The following is a 20054-nucleotide window of genomic DNA, read 5'->3' on the forward strand; positions in this document are numbered from 1 at the left end:
AGGACCTGCTTTTCCAGGCCCAGGATGGTGTTACGGGCTGTAGCGTGAGACACAGGGTAGGTCTCCAACCATCCAGTGGTGGCTTCCACCATGGTCAGTACATAGCGCTTGCCCTGGCGGGTTTGAGGCAGTGTGATGTAGTCAATCTGCCAGGCCTCTCCATACTTGTACTTGGACCACCGCCCCCCATACCAGAGGGGCTTCACCCGCTTGGCCTGCTTGATGGCAGCGCACGTCTCACAGTCATGGATAACTTGAGAAATACTGTCCATGGTTAGATCGACCCCTCGGTCTCGTGCCCACTTATAGGTGGCATCTCTGCCCTGATGACCTGAGGCATCATGGGCCCATCGAGCCAGGAACAACTCTCCCTTGTGTTCCCAATCAAGGTCTATCTTCGACACCCCTATCTTTGCAGCCTGATCTACCTGCTGATTGTTTTTCTGCTCTTCATTAGCCCTACTTCTGGGAACATGGGCATCTACATGGCGAACCTTCACAGGTAATTTCTCTAACCGGGTAGCGATATCTTTCCACTCTTCGGCAGCCCAAATTGGTTTTCCTCTACGCTGCCAGTTAGCCTCTTTCCATCTCTCCAACCATCCCCACAGAGCATTGGCTACCATCCATGAATCGGTATAAAGGTAAAGCTTTGGCCACTTCTCTCTTTCAGCAATGTCTAAGGCCAGTTGAACCGCTTTGAGTTCAGCAAGTTGACTGGATCCACCCTCTCCTTCAGTGGCCTCTGCTACCCGTCGCGTGGGGCTCCATACGGCTGCTTTCCACCTCCGATTCATCCCCACAATGCGACAGGAACCGTCGGTGAATAGAGCATAGCGTGTTTCCTCTGCTGGCAGTTGGTTATATGGTGGAGCTTCTTCAGCCCGTGTCACTGGTTCTTGTTCCTCATCTGTGACACCAAAACTTTCACCTTCAGGCCAATTTGTAATTACTTCCAAAATCCCAGGGCGATTCAGTTTTCCGATCCGGGCGCGCTGTGTAATGAGGGCAATCCACTTGCTCCATGTAGCACTGGTGGCATGGTGGGTTGAGGGAACCTTTCCTCTGAACATCCACCCCAGCACTGGCAGTCGGGGTGCCAGGAGGAGTTGTGCTTCTGTGCCAACCACCTCTGAGGCTGCTTGGACCCCTTCGTAGGCGGCCAAGATCTCCTTCTCTGTTGGGGTGTAGTTAGCTTCAGACCCTCTGTAGCTCCGACTCCAAAATCCTAATGGTCGGCCTCGAGTCTCACCAGGCACCTTCTGCCACAGGCTCCAGGACAGACCATGGTTCCCGGCTGCAGAGTAGAGCACGTTCTTCACATCTGGTCCCGTCCTGACTGGGCCAAGGGCTACTGCATGAGCAATTTCCTGCTTTATCTGGGCAAAAGCTTGTTGCTGCTCAGGGCCCCAATGGAAATCGTTCTTCTTGCGGGTGACCAGGTAAAGAGGGCTCACAATCTGACTGTACTCAGGAATGTGCATCCTCCAAAAACCTATGGCGCCTAAGAAAGCTTGTGTCTCCTTCTTGTTGGTTGGTGGGGACATAGCTGTGATTTTGTTGATGACATCAGTAGGAATCTGACGCCGTCCATCTTGCCACTTCACTCCCAGGAACTGGATCTCTCGAGCAGGTCCCTTAACTTTACTCTTCTTGATGGCGAAGCCGGCTTCCAGGAGGATTTGGATGATTCTCTCTCCTTTCTTGAACACTTCTGCTGCTGTGTTCCCCCACACAATGATATCATCAATATATTGTAAATGTTCTGGAGCCTCACCTTTTTCTAGTGTAGTCTGGATCAGTCCATGGCAGATAGTAGGACTGTGCTTCCACCCCTGGGGCAGTCGATTCCAGGTGTACTGCACTCCCCTCCATGTGAAAGCAAACTGAGGCCTGCACTCTGCTGCCAGAGGAATGGAGAAAAATGCATTGGTGATATCGATAGTGGCGTACCACTTTGCTGCCTTGGACTCCAGCTCGTACTGCAGTTCCAGCATGTCCGGCACGGCAGCGCTCAGTGGTGGAGTCACCTCATTCAATGCACGATAGTCTACGGTCAGTCTCCATTCTCCTTCAGATTTACGTACAGGCCAGATGGGGCTGTTGAAGGGTGAGTGGGTTTTGCTGACCACCCCTTGGCTCTCCAGCTCACGGATCATTTTATGGATGGGAACCACAGCATCTCGAGTTGTTCTGTATTGTCGGCGATGCACTATGGAAGTGGCAATTGGTACCTTTTGCTCTTCTCCTTTCAGAAGTCCTACAGTACTTGGATTCTCAGACAGTCCAGACAAGGTGTTCAATTGCTGGATGCCCTCTGTCACCACAGCTGCTATCCCAAATGCCCACCTGAATCCTTTTGGATCTTTAAAATACCCCCTTCGGAGGTAATCTATGCCCAAAATGCATGGGGCCTCTGGGCCAGTCACAATAGGATGTTTTTTCCATTCATGTCCAGTCAAGCTCACATCAGCTTCCACCAAGGTAAAGTCCTGTGATCCACCTGTCACACCAGCAATAGAAACAGATTCTGCCCCCACATATCTTGATGGGACTAATGTGCATTGGGCACCAGTATCAACCAAAGCTTTATACTTTTGTGGTTCCGATGTGCCAGGCCAACGAATCCACACAGTCCAGAAGACACGATTTTCCCTCGCCTCTCCCTGGCTAGAGGCAGGGCCCCTCTAAGCCTGTTTATCCTTCTTTCCTTGGGCATATGTCTTAGAGGTTCCTTCAAGGGGATCAGATATATCATCATCATCATACTTGGCAGCTTGGCTACGGGCAACTGGAGCTGCTCTCCTTTTGGTGGAACTTCCTCTTTGGGTCTTGCCTTCCTTCAATTCACGCACCCGTTGTGCCAGAGCAGCAGTAGATTTTCCATCCCATCTCCTCATGTTTTCTCCGCAATCACGTAGGAAGAACCACAGCTCAGCTCGTGGGGTGTACCTCCTCTCCCCATCAGGGGAACGTCTGCGTTGGATACCAGGGCCTCTAATTTGTACTGCTGAGATTTGGAGAAGGTCCTCTTTAATCTCCTCCCTGAGTCTTTTATGATTCTCCTCTATCTTGTCTTCTAATTTCTGCAGACGTGTTTCCACAGCTGCAATTCTGGCATGTGTTGGGCCATGCACAGCATCTGCATATGCTCGGAGCTTCTTTGCCATATCAAGCACGGTCTCATCCCTCTCGTCCCGCTTCATTATTGCTAAAGCAGAAGCGTATTCATGGGGCCCAAGTCGTACAAGTTTTCGCCACATCACAGATGTACATGGTACCAAGTCCGGATTCCTAGTTGTTATGTCATCTGAGAAGATAATCTCTGCCACTGCCATTTCTCTCAGGCGTTGGATCCCTTGTTCTATCGTCTTCCAGTGGGTCTGCTGCATATAAAGATCATCTGCACACAGGTATCTTTGTGCTACACTGTCCAGGACCCGTGCCCAGAGGCTGTGAGGGTTAGGCCCTCTCATCATTCCTTGGTCGATGACAGGATCATGTGACAGGGATCCCAAATGCCTGGCTTCAGTGCCATCCAGAATTGTAGCCTCTCCTGCAGCATCCCAAAGACGGACCAACCAACTAATTATAGACTCATCAGGTCGTCGGGTGTAATCCTTTCTTAGGCCACGGAGGTCCTTTAGGGAAAAAGACTCAATATTGGCCTCTGATCTTTTACCAGTTGCTTTGACTCCTGGTTTTATGTCAGGAGGCGTCGAGGGTCCTTCTCCTGCATCATCATCATCATCATCCACTGGTCGATCAGTCTTGTCTGTGCACTTTCCACTTCTCGTGCTGGTAGCAACAGCCATTGGTTGAGGCTTACTGACAGGTTTAGCTGCTGGCTTAGGCTCACTGTCTGGTGTAGTTGTTGGCCTCGAGCCTGGGGTGTTGGCTGCAGCCTGAGTGACTGGGATAGTGGCTGATTTATCTGCCTGTCCCCCTTCCTCTGTCTGCTGCCCTACAGTATCTAGCAGGGTACGGTAAGCATATGCCAGGGCCCAGCTCACTGCAATGATCTTCTTCTCCTTAGAATTACCATGGCACTTCTCTTTCAGGTACTTTGCTACCTCAGCTGGGTTCTGAATTTGTTCACATGGAAAATCCCAGGATGTAGGGTCAGAAAATTCCTTTAAGATTTGGCCCATATCCTCCCATTTCCCACACCATTCAGGATTCCTCACGCCTGGCTCTACTCTGGGGTCAAGGGTCTCAGCCCCTCTAGAAATCTCAGCTCTCATTCTAGAGAAACTGCAGACTGTATAGAGAAAGCTTACTATATTAAACACCAGAAAGATGGTCTCTTTAACACTCAGGGGGAACTGAACATTCTCTAATAAGGATGTAACAAATTCAGAGGAGAAGAAGGAGAACAAAGGCTGCAAAGCCTCATCCCCTGCTTCTCCTCTAACAAACTGAGTGCACAACCACAACCAAGAACCATACATTCCTGGAACAGATTCCAGCACCTTTATAAATCTCCTGCAGGCCATTAAAACCAAGCCCAGCCCGATGGATATTTTGGTCAATGCCCCTCTGCTACAGAAACTACGCATTAGGGACAATACCGGAGCTATTTCTGGATAAGCAAATAAACCCAGGGACCACAAAGGTATTAAGACTTCAAAAAACCCTAGGGACCAAAATCCCATGCAGGCCTCCACCCCAAAAGACATGAATTCCAACAACATAGCCAATAACTGCTCTATACCAACACAAAAGAATTTGAACCAAATTATTATTATTAGAACAGGGTTTTTTCCCACTTTCTCGAGCCCCACGTTGGGCGCCAATTTATTTGTCCTGGTTTTGGGCAAATTTGGGGGAAAACCTCCAGAAGGAGCCCCCAGACAGCAAACCCCACGACTCCTCCCCCCCCACCCCACCGGGTTCGGGAAGAATTTCCTCGGAGAAGAGTGGGAGAAAAAACCTGTTTATTTAACAAGCAAGACACTCCCCAGCACAGGGAAAAAAGACAACACCAGCTGACAAAAAAACCTCTTTCACCGTTCTGAAGGGATGACAAACTCAGTCTCTCTGGCGAGTGGTCGCTCAGTTATCAGTCTCTGGCGCTGGGGATGACTGCTGCAGGTGACAAAGTGTAGCCTCCCGGTGTTTCTTGGGGTTCCCAGGTCCCCGTCCGTTCAGATGGTATCCAGGAGAGGGAGGGGACGGGGTGGAAGAGAAAACAGTCCAGGGAAAAAGTTGGACTGCCTAGCTGAACTAACTAATAAGCAGAAAGCAAGGGCAAAGCGAAGGAAAGAAAAAGGCAGAAGCGAGCAAGCAGACAAGCAAGCAGGCAAGCAAGCAAGCAAGCAAGCAAGCAAGCAAGCAGGCAAGCAAGCAAGCCGAGCTAAAACCTCTCCGAAACATAGACCATGGGGGAGGTGAGCCGGCTGATAATAAGACAAAACAAAGCTTCACTCTCAGACTCAGTCCTGGAAGCACAGGACATAATACCAAACATAATCAGGACACACGATTGGAGATAGAAACACCATAACATCAACCTAGGACAGGTATGAACAATCTCGTTCAAATGTCAACATTTCTTTTCCCATATGTGAAATCAGAATTTCCTTCTTCCGGGCATGCCCAAAACAAGGCACAAACTACATTGTGCCTTCTGTTTCACATGCTGACTTGTTTGTAAACAATGCTAGGAGAATACCTGTTTTGATCCAAGCTAATCTCTGGCCCTTATAGTGCTTTCTCTAGTTAGTTTTGCTTTGCTATTTACTTGATGTCCCATTGAATTGTTGAATCATAAACAGACTATCTGTCTGTATATCAGCATAGCAGCGATGAATAAATGCAAGAGAAGGAGCAAGGTGATTGTTTGCTAGACTCTTCCTAGAAACTGAGAAGTCTGTTACTTAATGCTGACCACAGCAGATGGAAGAAGCATCCTACATGATGTCAAAGCAATGAAAGTATAATCACTTTTATGATTACAGTCAAGGCACTGCTTTTGCCACCATAAGTGGAGTGCAGGGAAACTTAAAAGACGACACTGTAACTGTTGTCCATGCTCACTGAGAAAATAACGCTTTTTCAGCAGAGCAGGTCCCACCGCAGCTAAATCATGGCTTCAGCTGTACACCGTCTTCAAAAAAGCCCAAAAAAACACAAATGAAAGGATTTGGAATCCAAGGGAATCTCAGATGGTGACATCAGCTCACTTTGGATTCTTTCCAAATTCTCAATTCCATTTTCTTCCGAGCCAATTATCCCACCTAACCTGAGATATAATTTATGGATTTCTAACACATCTAGTTACCTTAGAATTAAATTGGCACTCGGCAAAAAGACAGAAAGAAGCTGTTAATTTTAGACTGAAACCAAGGGTGTTTAGAACAGCAATACTTGGACGAAAATATTCTTAATAAAACCAAAACTTTTTGGACTTAGGCATGTTTTTTTGTAGGTGGAAAAAGTTTTACATCCAGAAGTCCTTAGGGAGCTCTCCTCAGTGCAATGTGCCAGGAGAGGCACTCTTGCTCTTCATTCAAGGAACGATTTGTCACAGCAGAGGCAGCAGGAGCACAATATGGCTGACGAAAAGGGGCAGTGTAGAACTCTGTCTTTCTCTGTCTCTACTCAGTGTAGAAGGTCTCTGTCGTGTCATATTTCCGTGTGGAATACGTCCCTCCAGGTCCTCGGTCCATGCCAAGCTCTATGTACTGTGAGCGCTGCTACTTGCGGCTGAGAAGGACCGTGGAGCTAGCAGCGAATACGGAGAGCGCTGAGCACGTAGTCAAGGAGCGAGAAGTGCCCCTGCAATGCGGTGCTAATAGCAGCTTCCTCGCTGAGGGGGCGGGCTCCGGCCACAAGACATTCACGTCCCGGAAACAGATCTCTGTGAAGGGCGTAGGCTAAAAGCTTTCATTTTCCATTCGAACTGCTAGAGAGGCAGACTGTTGCACGGAGCTCTGAGAACAAAGGTGCACGCCCTAGGTGGGCTTGGGCTGAAGCAGCGTTCTCGAGCGCTCGGCTGCCGGCACACTGCTGGCTGTGTGGCGCCGCTTCAGCGGCTTCTGCCCACTGGGGAGTGAAAGCGGCGCCAGGCGTGGTCGAGGGCGGTGAACGAAGCCGCACAAGTACCGTGCTTGTGTGCACCAAGTTACAGGCTACTAGGAGAGGAAGGTGGCTGCCTCTCGCTTGCATTCCCAAGTGCCCTTAGCAGTCGAAAGGAGCAAGCTGAAGCACTGCTGCTTGTGCTGCTCCTTGGTTCCCTTGCAGCCCGCTTTTGAAACATTGGCGGTCGCTTCTAGGTGCCGAGTTGCAGAGAGCACCACGGTAAATGCCGCGGAGAAGGGAAATACAGAATGCCGCGAGGAGCTGGACTTGGCTCACGTGCAATAAGTAGAAGGTGAACCTAGGCACTGCCTCTTCAATCTGGCCCTCTCAGTTATGGTTGCAACTTTTGCAAGTCGGCAAAGGGAGCTGAGAGTATGTAGAATGGAGGGCAGCGAGACGCGTTGTGTTATGCGCCCTTTCAGGGCTGCTGACAGGGGGCTACTTTAAGAATGCCTTCTTCTTCCTCGCGTCCTTCTCACTTCGCTCTAGCAGCTTGGAGTACACTACAGCGAAGGTGTGAGGAAGGGCACTGCGCCAGCTTTTCCCCTGGCGTGCAATGGCTGTGTGCTAGTTTTCCAAGCAGCAAGAGCACTGAGAAGTGAAAGCGATTGTGAAGGAGCTCTTTGGTTGCTCATGTTCTTTTCGTTGCATTGTGCTCGCAAGCCCGGTGCCCTGTGGCTTCTTTCTTCGCCTTCATTAGCATTTAAAGTGGATTTGAACCCCTTGAAGACTGGTGGGTTGAACTTCAAAAACCGTGTGATGGGTTGGGAGTAGATTTCACCTGCTGCCACTTCCTCACTGTAAGTACCATTATTGAAATAGCCCCAGAAACACACACTTAGAGTGCGATAGCTCTGAATCCATGTGGCCATCTTCCAGAGAAACTTAAAAATCCATGAATTCCTCAACTGATCCATCCACAAAATGAACCGGATAATAGCCACAGTAACCTTGGTTATGAGACTTATGTTTAAAAAAGGCCTTACAAATGGGAGAGATATAGCAGTGACCACATGGAGGCCAATCCAGGGTAAGCTGGACAACATGGTGTCACCTACCACAAGCTTGGGTAATTCAAGAACTGTTATTCCCTTTTCTACCCCTCTCTCCATGTCCTCAGGTAATGCCTCACGTTCCGGGCGCCAAAATCTGTCTTGGTTTGAAAGACAGGTATGGTCTAAGGAAAGGCAAGAGCCCACTTCCTGAGATGCAGAATGCAACCCCTTCCCTTTTAATTATTTTAGTTCCAAATCAGAGGCCTTCAAGCAGGAAATGTGGGGATAAGAATAACAGTTCTCTACTGATATCTAACAAGGCAGAAAACAACAACAGCTATAAAAATTGACAACAGAACAGTATAACTCAGTTGCAGTCCCATTTGCCCACAGGCCATCTCCCTGTGCTCAGTTACCGGTGCTGTGTGGGCAGGGCAGGTCCCGCGCAGTTGAAGAGGGCTGGAGTGACGGCGGCAGCGGCCCAGGGGTCAGAGGGATGGGGAAAGTGTCTCCCCCCTCACGGTGTCGGTCGTGGTGCTCGGCAGAGTGTCCGGAGGTAGTAGGGTGAGGTGGGAGAGCAGCAGAGCGATGTCCAAATGCAGGGAGCGTGGATCTCAGCGCTGGGGTGGCAGGGGAGATGCCAGATCCAAGCACGGGGCGTCCTCTCCCTCCACGAGCCAAACGAGAGAGTTTTCCAGCCCGCTCCCGAAACCTGTCCCACCTTTCCTTTTTCCAGTTTCCTGCCCGCCCTCTCTCCACCCAACTCCCTGCAAGAGAACATTACCTTAAGGTGTAGCCACTTAGCATAACAATGTGAGAAATTCCACAGAAAGAAAAGGGAAGCATTCAACCCCCAACAATGGAGTTCACCACAACGAAGGTGGGAGGAAGGGCACTGCCGCAGATTTTGCCCTGCCGTGCAACGGCTGTGTGCTACTTTTCCAAGCAGCAAGATCACTGAGAAGTGAAAGCGATTGTGAAGGAGCTATTTGACTGCTCGTGTGCTCTTTGCTGCACTGCGCCCGGAAGCCTGGTGCCCTGCGGCTTCGTTCTTCGCCTTCTGCTATCCAGACTGGTCTGAACTCCAGTGGTCAGTTTCAGTTCTGCCCAACAGCTTGTCCTCAGTTCTGCGGGCAAGCACGCCCTGTTGCCTTGGCTCCCAGTGCAAAGTCCCTAGCGAGCTCTCACTCAGTGCAATGCACCCAGAAAGATGCTCTCGCTTGTCTTTCAAGGAGCAATTTCTAAGAGCAGAAGCAGCAGAAGCACAAACGGGATGACGATTAGGGATGATGTAGTACACGACTCTCTCCTGGCACATTTTCGTGTGCGATATGTCCCTCCAGGACCTCCGTCCATGCGAAGCTCTATGTACTGTGATCACTGCTACTTGCAGCTGAGAAGGACCATGGAGCTAGCAGCGAATTCGGAGAGGGCTGAGCACGTAGTCAGGGAGCTGGAAGTGCCCCTGCAATGCGGTGCTAATAGCAGCTTCCTCGCGTCGGTGGCTGTTAAGGCTTTTTCCCGGCCCAAAACAGAGTCTTTCACCCTCCTCCGGTCTAGCTCAGGTGTTAGGGTGATATTCCCCTGGGCCCTAGCCACAGAGACGTAGTCAAGATATCAAAAGAGGCTCTTTCCCCTGATAAAGTTACAGGTTTATTTCTCGTGGGTAGTGAGTGAAAAGGGAAGGGAAAAGAGCGGGGGAAGAGAGAGAAAAGAGGGGGAAGGACAGGGTAAAAGTGTGGAGGGGGAAAAGAGAACGGGGGAAGAGAAAAAGCGCGGTAGAAGAGAGTGGGGGGGAAAAAGAGAAGTGAGGGAAAAAGGAGAGTGGGGGGAAAAAAGAAAGGGCACGGGGGAAGAGCGCTTGGGGGGAAAAAAAGAGAGCGAGGTCAGCGGGTCCTGACCTTTTCTAGGGTCTGGAAAGGGGGGGGGCGGGGAGAAATTGGATCCCAGCCAGCTCTGTGTGGCCAGGAGGGGAGAGGGACCAAGATACAGGGCACAGCAGGGGTCACGGGATGTACCATTTACAATGTATCTAGTAAACGCAACATCTCCCCGTTTTTTGTTTAACAAAGTTGAAAGAAGGATATTGGTATCATTCAAATTACTATTTTGCCCACCACTTGTAGCTGGCGGGAGGGTTAGATTGCTTCAAGTCTTTCATTTCTATGTGATTGACTACTGAGGTAGAGGGAATGAGACTATGAATAGCCTTGAAAACCATGTGACGTAGGATCCCGAATGCCATTATTACAAGGAAAAGAATAACAAAAATTAACATAATTGTTTTGACTATAGATGTCCATCATCCTGTGAGTCCCCAGCCTTGGAACAGTCCATTGAACCAATCTTCAGATTCTTGCTTCACTTGTCCGATTAAGTTTTTCATGTTTCGGAGGGCAGCATGGATGTTAGGAGCTTTCGAGGTCAGGTCCATACAGCAAAGTCCTTCAAATTCCTGGCACTCATGTCCGTGTAGTAGCAAGAGAAAATCTATTTTCTTGTTGGAGCGTCTGTGCCAGGGTCACCCAGATGTTCTGACGTGGCTGAGGGACGATCCATGCAGCTGCTAGACTGTTCAGTGTTAGCAGGAAGACAGCTTGGATGGGGTTCATCACGGGACTGAGAGAAGAGAAGGTTTTCTCTAGAAGAAAAGACAAACATTATAAAACCTATTAAAAGTCTCTATTTGCTGGAATGCTACCTTCTATGAGGATTTCTTTTCCTTATTTCCGTCGGCGTCTTCTTTTTGAAGCCACAGCTACCTGCTCCTCGTTCTCCTCAGTTGGAGCAGGATGTTTGGGAACAAACGGTTTCGCCCACTTTTGGGGAATCCACCGAGGGCCTGAGGGAGTGGATACACACGCATAGCCACGCCCCCAGGTAACAAGCTCATAGGGACCTTTGATTTCCCAGGTTTCTGGGTCCCTAATCAAAACTGGAGGATGTTGGGATAACTTGAACTGTTTACCACTATTAAAGTGAGGTACCACAGGTGGACTCATGTTCTCAAATGAACAATTCAGGAAATTGATAGTAAACATGGCTTTGCAGAGCTTCTGCTGTGGAGACATCCACACAGTTGAAATGCTCTGTTTAGCCAAAACCTGCTTGAGCGTCTGATTGGCTCGCTCCACTATACCTTGGCCTGTGGGGGAGTGGGAGGTGCCAGTTTTATGTTCCACTCCCCACTGCTGGACGAATTCCAGGAACTCCTTGGACTTATACGCTGGCCCCTGATCAGTTTTGATTTCCTTAGGGATCCCCAACACTGAAAAGGCTTGCACTAGGTGTTGTTTAGCATGCATAGCCCTTTCTCCTGCATGGGCAGAGGCATAGACTGCGCCTGAATATGTGTCTATGCTAGCATGCACATATTTGAGGCGACCGAAACTAGGAATGTGTGTGATGTCTGTTTGCCATACCTCACAACTGCCAAGACCTCGGGGGGTAACCCCCATGCCTATTGAGGGCATGGTGTGCAGCTGACAGTTGGGACAGGTGGCCACAATGGCTTGAGCCTGACACCGTGTTAGCTGGAACTGACGCATTAGACCTGGTGTATTCTGGTGATACTGCTGGTGGCTCAGCTTTGCCTGTTGGAAGATGTCAGGAAGGCGTGCTTGTTCTGCTGGAGTTGCAAGGGAGTCTGCCTGACAGTTCCCTTCTGCAATTTCGCCTGGCAAATCTGTGTGTGATCTCACATGCATCACATAGAACGGGTGTTCTCTATGAGAAATCAAATAAATTAGTTTGGAAAGCAACCTGAATAGCTGCTCATTTTCGATGTCTCTGAGCACTGCCTGCTCTGCCCTGGACACTATCCCCGTTACATAGGCTGAGTCTGTCACCAAGTTTATTGGCTCTGAGAACTTTTCAAAGGCTCTCACGACTGCTGCCAGTTCAGCTACCTGGGGTGACCCTTCCACAAACTCAACATCAGCTTCCCAATGCTGAGTCTGGGGATTTTTCCAAGTCATCACCGACTTGTGGGACTCCCCAGATACATCCGTTAACACTGTGAGAGCTTTGAGTGGTCTCCGACTCCTCTTCTCACGAGGAATGAGGTGGAATTCCTCATTAAACAGCTTGTGAGACGGGGCATGGACTGATATTTGTCCTCTGTAGCTGTCCAGGGCTAATTTGAGACTGGCATTGCTCTGGAGTAAATGCTCAAACATCTCTTTAGTCAATTTTTCAGGAGAGTTCTTCCCTCCTCAGACAGTTTAACAGGGAGGTGAATACATGTGAAGTCACAACCAGCTAGTTTATACAGTCTGATCCTTGCTTTCCGAATCAGTTGTGCTATTAACTCTTGTGGCTTAGTGATAGTTTTGGATCTTTGGTGGGAGAGGAAGACCCACTCTATGATTAAGAGTGACTCTCTCTGCTCCTTGATCCATTGGAATATTAACCCGTGTAAGTGTGGCAGTTTTCCTAGGACAATGAATTTGAAGGGCAGCTCGGGCTGGTAACGGTGAGCTTGCCTCTCTCCTAAAGTCTTTTGTACCTTTTCGATTGCAGCCTTTGCCTCTGGGGGCAGTTCCCCGGGAGAAAGCAGCTCTCTCTCCCCCTTCAATAAATTGAAGAGAGGTTCTAGGTCCTCATTAGTGAGGCCTAGTCAGGGCCTAACCCAATTCAATGACCCACACAGGGAATGGAGATCTGCTAAGGTTTTTGGATTACAATTAATTTCCAATTTCTGCGGAACAATGGTCCGTGCAGTAATTTCCAGGCCCAGGTACTTCCAAGGTGGCATCCTTTGGACTTTGTCCTCCTGCAATTCAAATCCAGCAGAGGTTAAAATTTTAACCACTAGGTCAAGTGTGTCTTGGAGTAGAGAGTTATCGGGTGCACACACTAGCACATCATCCATGTAATGAAGGATGATGGCCTCCCCTCTCTGGGCACGCACCTGGGACAGCAATGAGGCCACATACCACTGGCAGATGGAGGGACTACATTTTAATCCCTGAGGCAAAACTCTCCAGTGGTAGCGCTTCATTGGGGCCTCCCGATTGATGGTAGGAACCGAGAAGGCGAACTTTGGGGCATCCTCTGGGTGTAGGGGAATGTGGAAGAAACAGTCCTTGATGTCTAGAACAGCCAATTGCCAATCTCTGGGAAGCATTGTTGGAGAAGCCATTCCTGGTTGGAGAGACCCCATGTCCTCAATTACTTTCTTTATTTCCCGGAGGTCGTGGAGCAGCCTCCACTTGTCTTTCCCTGGTTTCTTTACCACAAAAATCGGGAAATTCCATGCACTTGTGGTCTCTTCTATGTGGCCTTTAGCCAATTGTTCCTCCACAAGCTCCTCAAGCGCCCTGAGCTACTCCTTACTCATCGGCCACTGTGCTACCCACTTTGGGGTATCATCTAGCCATTTGAACTTTTGGGTAGGGTGCTGTACAGTGGCTGCTTCTAAAAATCCCGAGGAGTTTTGGGAATAATCAAATTCACCCCCCACTGGGACATGGTGTCTCTCCCCCATAGAGGGCATTTATAATCTGTAACAAATGGACGGATGCTAGCCAATTTTCCATCCGGCCCCTCAATTTGTACGATGCTTTTTGATATTTTTGCCAATTTGACTCCTCCTACACCTTGGATTCTGCCTGCCACAGGCTGAAGTTCCCAATGTGACGGCCACATCCTTTCGGGTATGATAGTCACATCAGCACCTGTGTCCAGTACCCCCTCCACATGGAGGTGATCTGATCCACGGGTTAGGTTGCATGCTAGAGAGGGCTTGTCCTCACCCACCTCTTCTGCCCAGTAGACTTCCAGAGATTTTCCATCTACTGGGACCTCCTGTGGAACAGGAATGGCCTGGGCGAGGATTTGTCCCTCAACCACGTAATATGGTGGTAGAGGACATCGTGCCAGGAGAATGAGGCCAGTTATGCTTCCCTTGATGGTCATGGGAACCACCTCAATCTCTAGGGGTGTGTGTGCTGTGTCACCGACAACAAAGTACTCACTGTCCAGTTTCATGTGGTTTAACGTCACGTCCTGTGTACTGTTAGGTAAGTCCACTGTAATGACTGTCCAATCAGGTGACCTGAAATGAAAACCTCTGGTAGTCACAAGCCTAAAACGGCCTAGTGGCTTCCAAACCTTGTTAATTGAACATTTGATATTTTCATTGCCATACATCCCCACACCCTCTATCCCATCCTCCCCCTTTTTGTTTATTAAGAGAGAGTCTTTTGCGAGTGTGGAGCCCGCCGCATTTATAGCCGAGCGCGCAAAGGTGTTAATGGCGGATACGCGCTGTAAAGTTAGTTTTTTTGTTTGTTGGTCTTCTTCTGTTTTTGGTTGTGTGGACAGTCTCTGGCGAAGTGTCCTGGCTGCTTGCACTGGAAGCAGATGATGTGCTGCAGTTGCTCTGGTGACATTGGTTGCTTCTTGGCTTCTGGTGTTACAGCTGCCATGGTTCTTGGGTGTTCCAGTCCTGGATTTCTTTCGTGCCCACTGAACAGTTCTGCTTTTCTGGCACAGGCTTCTATCATCTGTGCTAAGCTAGGTGCTGGCTCGAGGGGAAGGCCAAGGATAACCCTACGGCAGGTTTCATTAGCATTCCTCTGAGCCATTTCTTTAATTAATTCAGCTTGTAATACTGGATCAGACACTTGTCTTTCTACTTGCGTACGAAGGCGGTCCACAAACTGTAAGAAATTCTCAGAAGTAAACTGTTTAATGTTAATATAACTGCCTTTAGTATCTACTGTTGGTAATTGATTAAAGGCTTTTTCTGCAGCATTGCATATTTTATCTAGGACAGACTTGGATAGTACTCTGGTTTGGCTTTCAGGGCAATGCCAATCTTTTTCCCCACATAGGTGTTCATATGTCATATCATTATTATCAGCATCCTTTGCATTATCTGAGCTTTTTAAAAGCTCTTGTAAAAGCACTTTTAAAGATCTTTTCCACAGGCTTTCCCATAGATCATATTCTGAAGGAGTTAACAGACATCGGAAAAGCTCTTTGATATCATATGGAACCAGTTCGTTTGAGTTAAAGGTGGCTCTCATCATGCCTTTAAAGATTTCACTATTTCTACGAAATTCTCTCTGTACTTTACAAATTTCCTTTTTTATCTTGATAGGACAAATGTTGATAAACACGCCCGCGCCGTCTCTCATCCCGAGAACGGAGCCGGGCCGCAAAATGCCACTGGTGAGACCCCCCCCCGCGGAGCTACGGGAACCACCCGCCGCGAAAGGACGCTTTCACTCACCTTTCCTCTTGCAGGCAGAGACGTCTGTGTAACTGTAGTGGATCTACGTCCAGAACCGACCTGTCTGGGCCTCTGAAAGGCTGCCAGTTCATGCTGAAAAGTCTTCGAACCGCACAAAATGCAGCTAAAAGAAATTTTAGCTAGTTGATCAGCTCCCAGGCGTGTTGAATCCTGAAAATTGGAGTCACAGAGGAACGTGCATGCCCTGTAGAGGCCACGCACGTGGAGCGCCAACTGAAAGCTTTTTCTCTGCCCCAAAATAGGGTTTTACACCCTTCCTCCGGTCTAGCTCGGGTGTTAGGGTGAAATTCCCCTGGGCCCTAGCCTCAGGGACGTAGTTAAGATATCAAAAGAGGCTCTTTCCCCTAATAAAGTTACAGGTTTATTTCTCGTGGGTAGTGAGTGAAAAAAGGGAAAGGAAAAAGGGAGAAAAGAGGGAGAAAAGAGCAGGGGAAGAGGGAAAAGTGCGGGGTAAAAGAGAGGGGGAAGAGCGCGGGTAAGAGCGTGGGGGGAAAAAGAGCGGGATAAGAGAGAGAAAAGAGGGGGAAGAGAACGGGGGAAGAGAACGGGAGAAGAGCGCGGGGGAAGAGAGCGAGGCCAGGGGGTACTGACCTTTTCTAGGGTCTGGAAAGGGGGGGCAGGGAGAAATTGGATCCCAGCCAGCTCTGTGTGCCCAGGAGGGGAAAGGGACCAAGATACAGGGCACAGCAGGGGACACGGGATGTACCATTTAAAATGTATCTAGGAAAAGCAACATGAACAAGACAATTTTTCCATTCAAGTGAATTCAATTTAATTAATTCATTAACTACATCGGTATCATTCTCATGTTCAAGAATAGAATTCAAAGAATCAACGTTGCTTCTTCTGAGACATTGAAGCCTGAGTAGATCCCAACTTCAAATCTATTAGGACGGCATGAAAGCAATACCTGCTACATTTAGTACATGTAAACTACAAAGACATCTAGAACAGCACTAAAAGATGAACAAACCCATGAACTTTGAAGGAGATGCTAGCAAGAAATGTGGAAATAGGCTTTATCTGCCCAGTGCTTTTCCCAAAAGCTTGGGCTCTCCTTGGCGTCAGTGAGAGTCTCTGTCTCATTATTCAGCAGCTGGCTTAGGGTAAAAAAGGATGCATGCAATCACTTCATTCCTGTTCATGACATAAACTTACTGCATCATCACGGAAGCCATTTACTTGGAAATATAGCCTAAAAAATAGGTGTCAGACTGGGTACATATCTAGATTGCTATGAGCAAAACCAATTTCTTTTTAACAGGAAAGCCATACAATATGCCTGCCATGGCAAATATTACTCTACTAGCCCTGCACTTCAACGGGCAGTGAGCAGTTCATTACACCAAATTTACGTTTGGCAAGGAGACAGTCTATTTATTACAAGCCCCTAGTTCTAGAACCAAGAATTCAGGAGTTGCTCATTCCCAATGAAAATCTGTCCATTTCATACCTTTGGGGTTTTATGCTTCTGTTCTTTACCTGTCTTGAGTGTGGCTTTCTTGTGAAGTCACTGCTGTGTGATTTTCCAACACATTTCTGCTGATTACATGGTAATTGCATGGCATCAGCAGACATCTCTGCATGTCTCTTTAAAGTATGCTTTTTACTCTTCTTAGAGGACCTTGTCTTCTTCTTTCCTTCACCCAAAAGGTGGGCTAAGTGAGCCTTCAAAGGACCATCATCTCAACAATTAGAATTCTTTCATACCTACTGAATGGAGAACAGCGGCAAAAAAAGTTTAAAAAAACTAGTACGCGAAAGACAGCAGAAGAGAAAGGTAAAATAATGAATCCTACATGCCACATGCATAACTCTCTTCATTCGAGGCTATTTTCAAAATGAGAAAAAAAAAAAAAAAAAAGATCATCTTTTCCTCAGAGAGGAAAAGTGGAGTAACCTGATTGTGTTGCCTTGCTTACAGTTACCACAAAAGTCAATAGTGGAGTTGAAAACTCCTGAAGCTGGCTAACTACACCTCTAAATGTTTTACTACTGTGTTATGATTCTGTCTTCAGGTAATAGAACCTGATATACAACAAAGAGATGGGAGCACATGGAGATGCATTGGAGAGTCCACGCTGGAGGTAACACATTCATTTTTTACTCAAACAGATCCAAATTAGAAATGTTGTAAATGACCTGGGGCCATTTCAACAGCCAGCAAACTGACTAACACAACCAAGCTTTGGCTTTTATTCAATCCTTGGCTTGTTTTACCTGGGCCTTGAAGATCTGTCTGCAGCCTTCCTCTCTGCAAATATATCACAGTCGTCCTATTGAGAAGCCATGGCTCATCACAGCTGCTTGGCCAGGCCTGCTTCCAGAAGAACAGGCAACTACAAGCTGGGAGCCAAGAGATACAACACTTCACTTGGAAAAGGGCCTTCCATGAATCCTAGAATCCCAGAATGGTTTGGACTGGAAGCGACCTTAGAGATGGTAGACTGTCTTCTTCCCACATCCTGACATGGGCAGGGACACTTTTCCACTAGTCCAGGTTGCTCCATGTCCGCTCCAGCCTGGCCCAGGACACTTCCTGCCATGGGGCTCCCACACAGCCTCTTTGAGCAACATGTGCCAGGCCTCAGCACCCACACAAGGAAGAATCCCTTTCCAATATCCCATTCACCCCCGCCCTCTGGCACTTTGAAGCTATGCCCCCTTGTCCTGAGAGTCCAGACCCATTTCCAAGGTCTCTCCCCCGCTATCTTGGAGTCCCAGCAGACACTGCAAGGGGCTTGAAGGCCACCCTGGAGCCTTCTGTTCGCCAGATTGGACGCCCACAGCTCTCCCAGTCTGTCCTAGAGCAGAGGAGCTCCAGCTTTCAAAGCAGCTTAGCAGCCTCCTACCCGTGAAACTTGACGCCAACGCTGGCCTTTTGGGCCCTACGGATATCGCTTCCGCTGTCGCTCTGGGTCACTCCCGGCTCTCTCCCTGCCCTCCATGGGGCTCTCAGGCGATGCCATTCGGCCGCCACCCCTGCAGTTGTCAGACCAACGGGGGTCTGGCAGCCAGACCAGCCACATCCACAATCCACAGTGTCCTCGGCGGCTGGTGCCGGCTCATGGCAGCCCACACACCCGGAAGCAGAGCTCTGGAACAGAGGATCATAGCCCCACATTTGTGCTCGTCTTTGCACAAGGCAGGCCGGACTTGCCATGCCCGGCCTTTTCAGCTCAGCACGAGAATGAGAATACACCAGCACCATGGGGGAGGAATCCTCTAAAGACTCCCTCATGCGTGGTCTCTCTATGTTATGCCGAGGCACTTGCCATTCCTGAGGCTACAGTAACGCCTTTTTTAACTTGAGGGTAAGAAATGCCATTGTTTTGGTGTGCAGCTAAAGGTGCAGCACAGGCAGGCCTAGGCAAAAGCTGGGGCAGTGCCCTTGCTCACACCTTTGCTGTGGTGTACTCCACGCAGCTAGAGCGAAGGGAGACGGACGCGAGGAAGAAGAAGGCATTCCTAAAGTAGCCCTCTGTCAAGCAGCCCTGAAAGGGCGCATAACACACGGCGTCTTGCTGCCCTACATTCTACACACTCGCAGCCCCTTTTCCTTACTTGCAAAATTTGCTACCAGAGCAGAGGGGGCCAGGTTGAAGAGGCAGTGCCTAGGTTCACCTTCTACTTATTGCACGTAAGCCCCGTCGAGCTCCTCGCTACACTGTGTATTTCCCTTCTCCGCGGCATTTACCGCGGTGCTCTCTGCAACTCTGCGCCTAGAAGTGACCGCCAATGTTTCCACAGCACGCTGCAAGGGAACCAAGGAGCAGCACAAGAAGCAGTGCTTCAGCTTGCTCCTTCCGACTGCTAAGGGCACTAGGGAAGGCAAGCGAGAGGCAGCCACCTTCCTCTCCTAGTAGCCTGTAACGTGGTGCACATAAGCACGGTACTTGTGCGGCTTCGTTCGCCGCCGTTGCCCACGCCTGGCGCCGCTTTCAGTCCCCGGCTGCCAGAAGCCGCTTAGGCAGCGCCACACAGCCAGCAGTGTGCCAGCAGCCAAGTGCTTCTGCCCAAGCCCACCTAGGGCGTGCACCTTTGTTCTCAGAGCTCCGTGCAACAGTCTGCCTCTCTCGCAGATCGAATGGAAAACGAAAGCTTTTCGCCTACGCCTTTCATAGAGATCTCTTGCCAGGACGAGAAGGTCTTGTGGCCAGAGCTCGCCCCCAACGCGAGGAAACTGGTATTAACACCGCATTGCAGGGGCACTTCTCGCTCCTTGACTACATGCTCAGCCCTCTCCGAATTCGCTGCTAGCTCCACGGTCCTTCTCAGCTGCAAGTAGCAGCGCTCACAGAACATAGAGATTCGCAAGGACCAAAGACCTGGAGGGACATATCGCACACGAAAATGTGCCAGGACAGTGACGTGATCTACATTGTCCCTTCTCGTCATCCAGTTTGTGCTTCTGCTGCTTCTGCTGTTAGGAATTGCTCCTTGAAAGACGAGCGAGAGCGTCTTTCTGGGTGCATTGCTCTGAGTGAGAGTTTGCTAGGGACTTTGCGCTAGGAGCCAAGACAACAGGGTATGCTTGCCCGCAGAACTGGGGACAGGCTGTTGGGCAGAGCTGAAACTGACCTCAGGAGTTGAGCTCTGTCCGGACTGCAGAAGGTGAAAACGAAGCCGTTTGCGAGCGCAGTGCAGTGAAGAGCACACGAGCAGTCAAATAGCTCCTTCACAATCCCTTTCACTTCTCAGTGCCCTTGCTGCTT

This window comes from Sturnus vulgaris, chromosome W (genome assembly GCF_052056855.1).
Source record: "Sturnus vulgaris isolate bStuVul1 chromosome W, bStuVul1.hap1, whole genome shotgun sequence".
NCBI lineage: Eukaryota > Metazoa > Chordata > Aves > Passeriformes > Sturnidae > Sturnus > Sturnus vulgaris.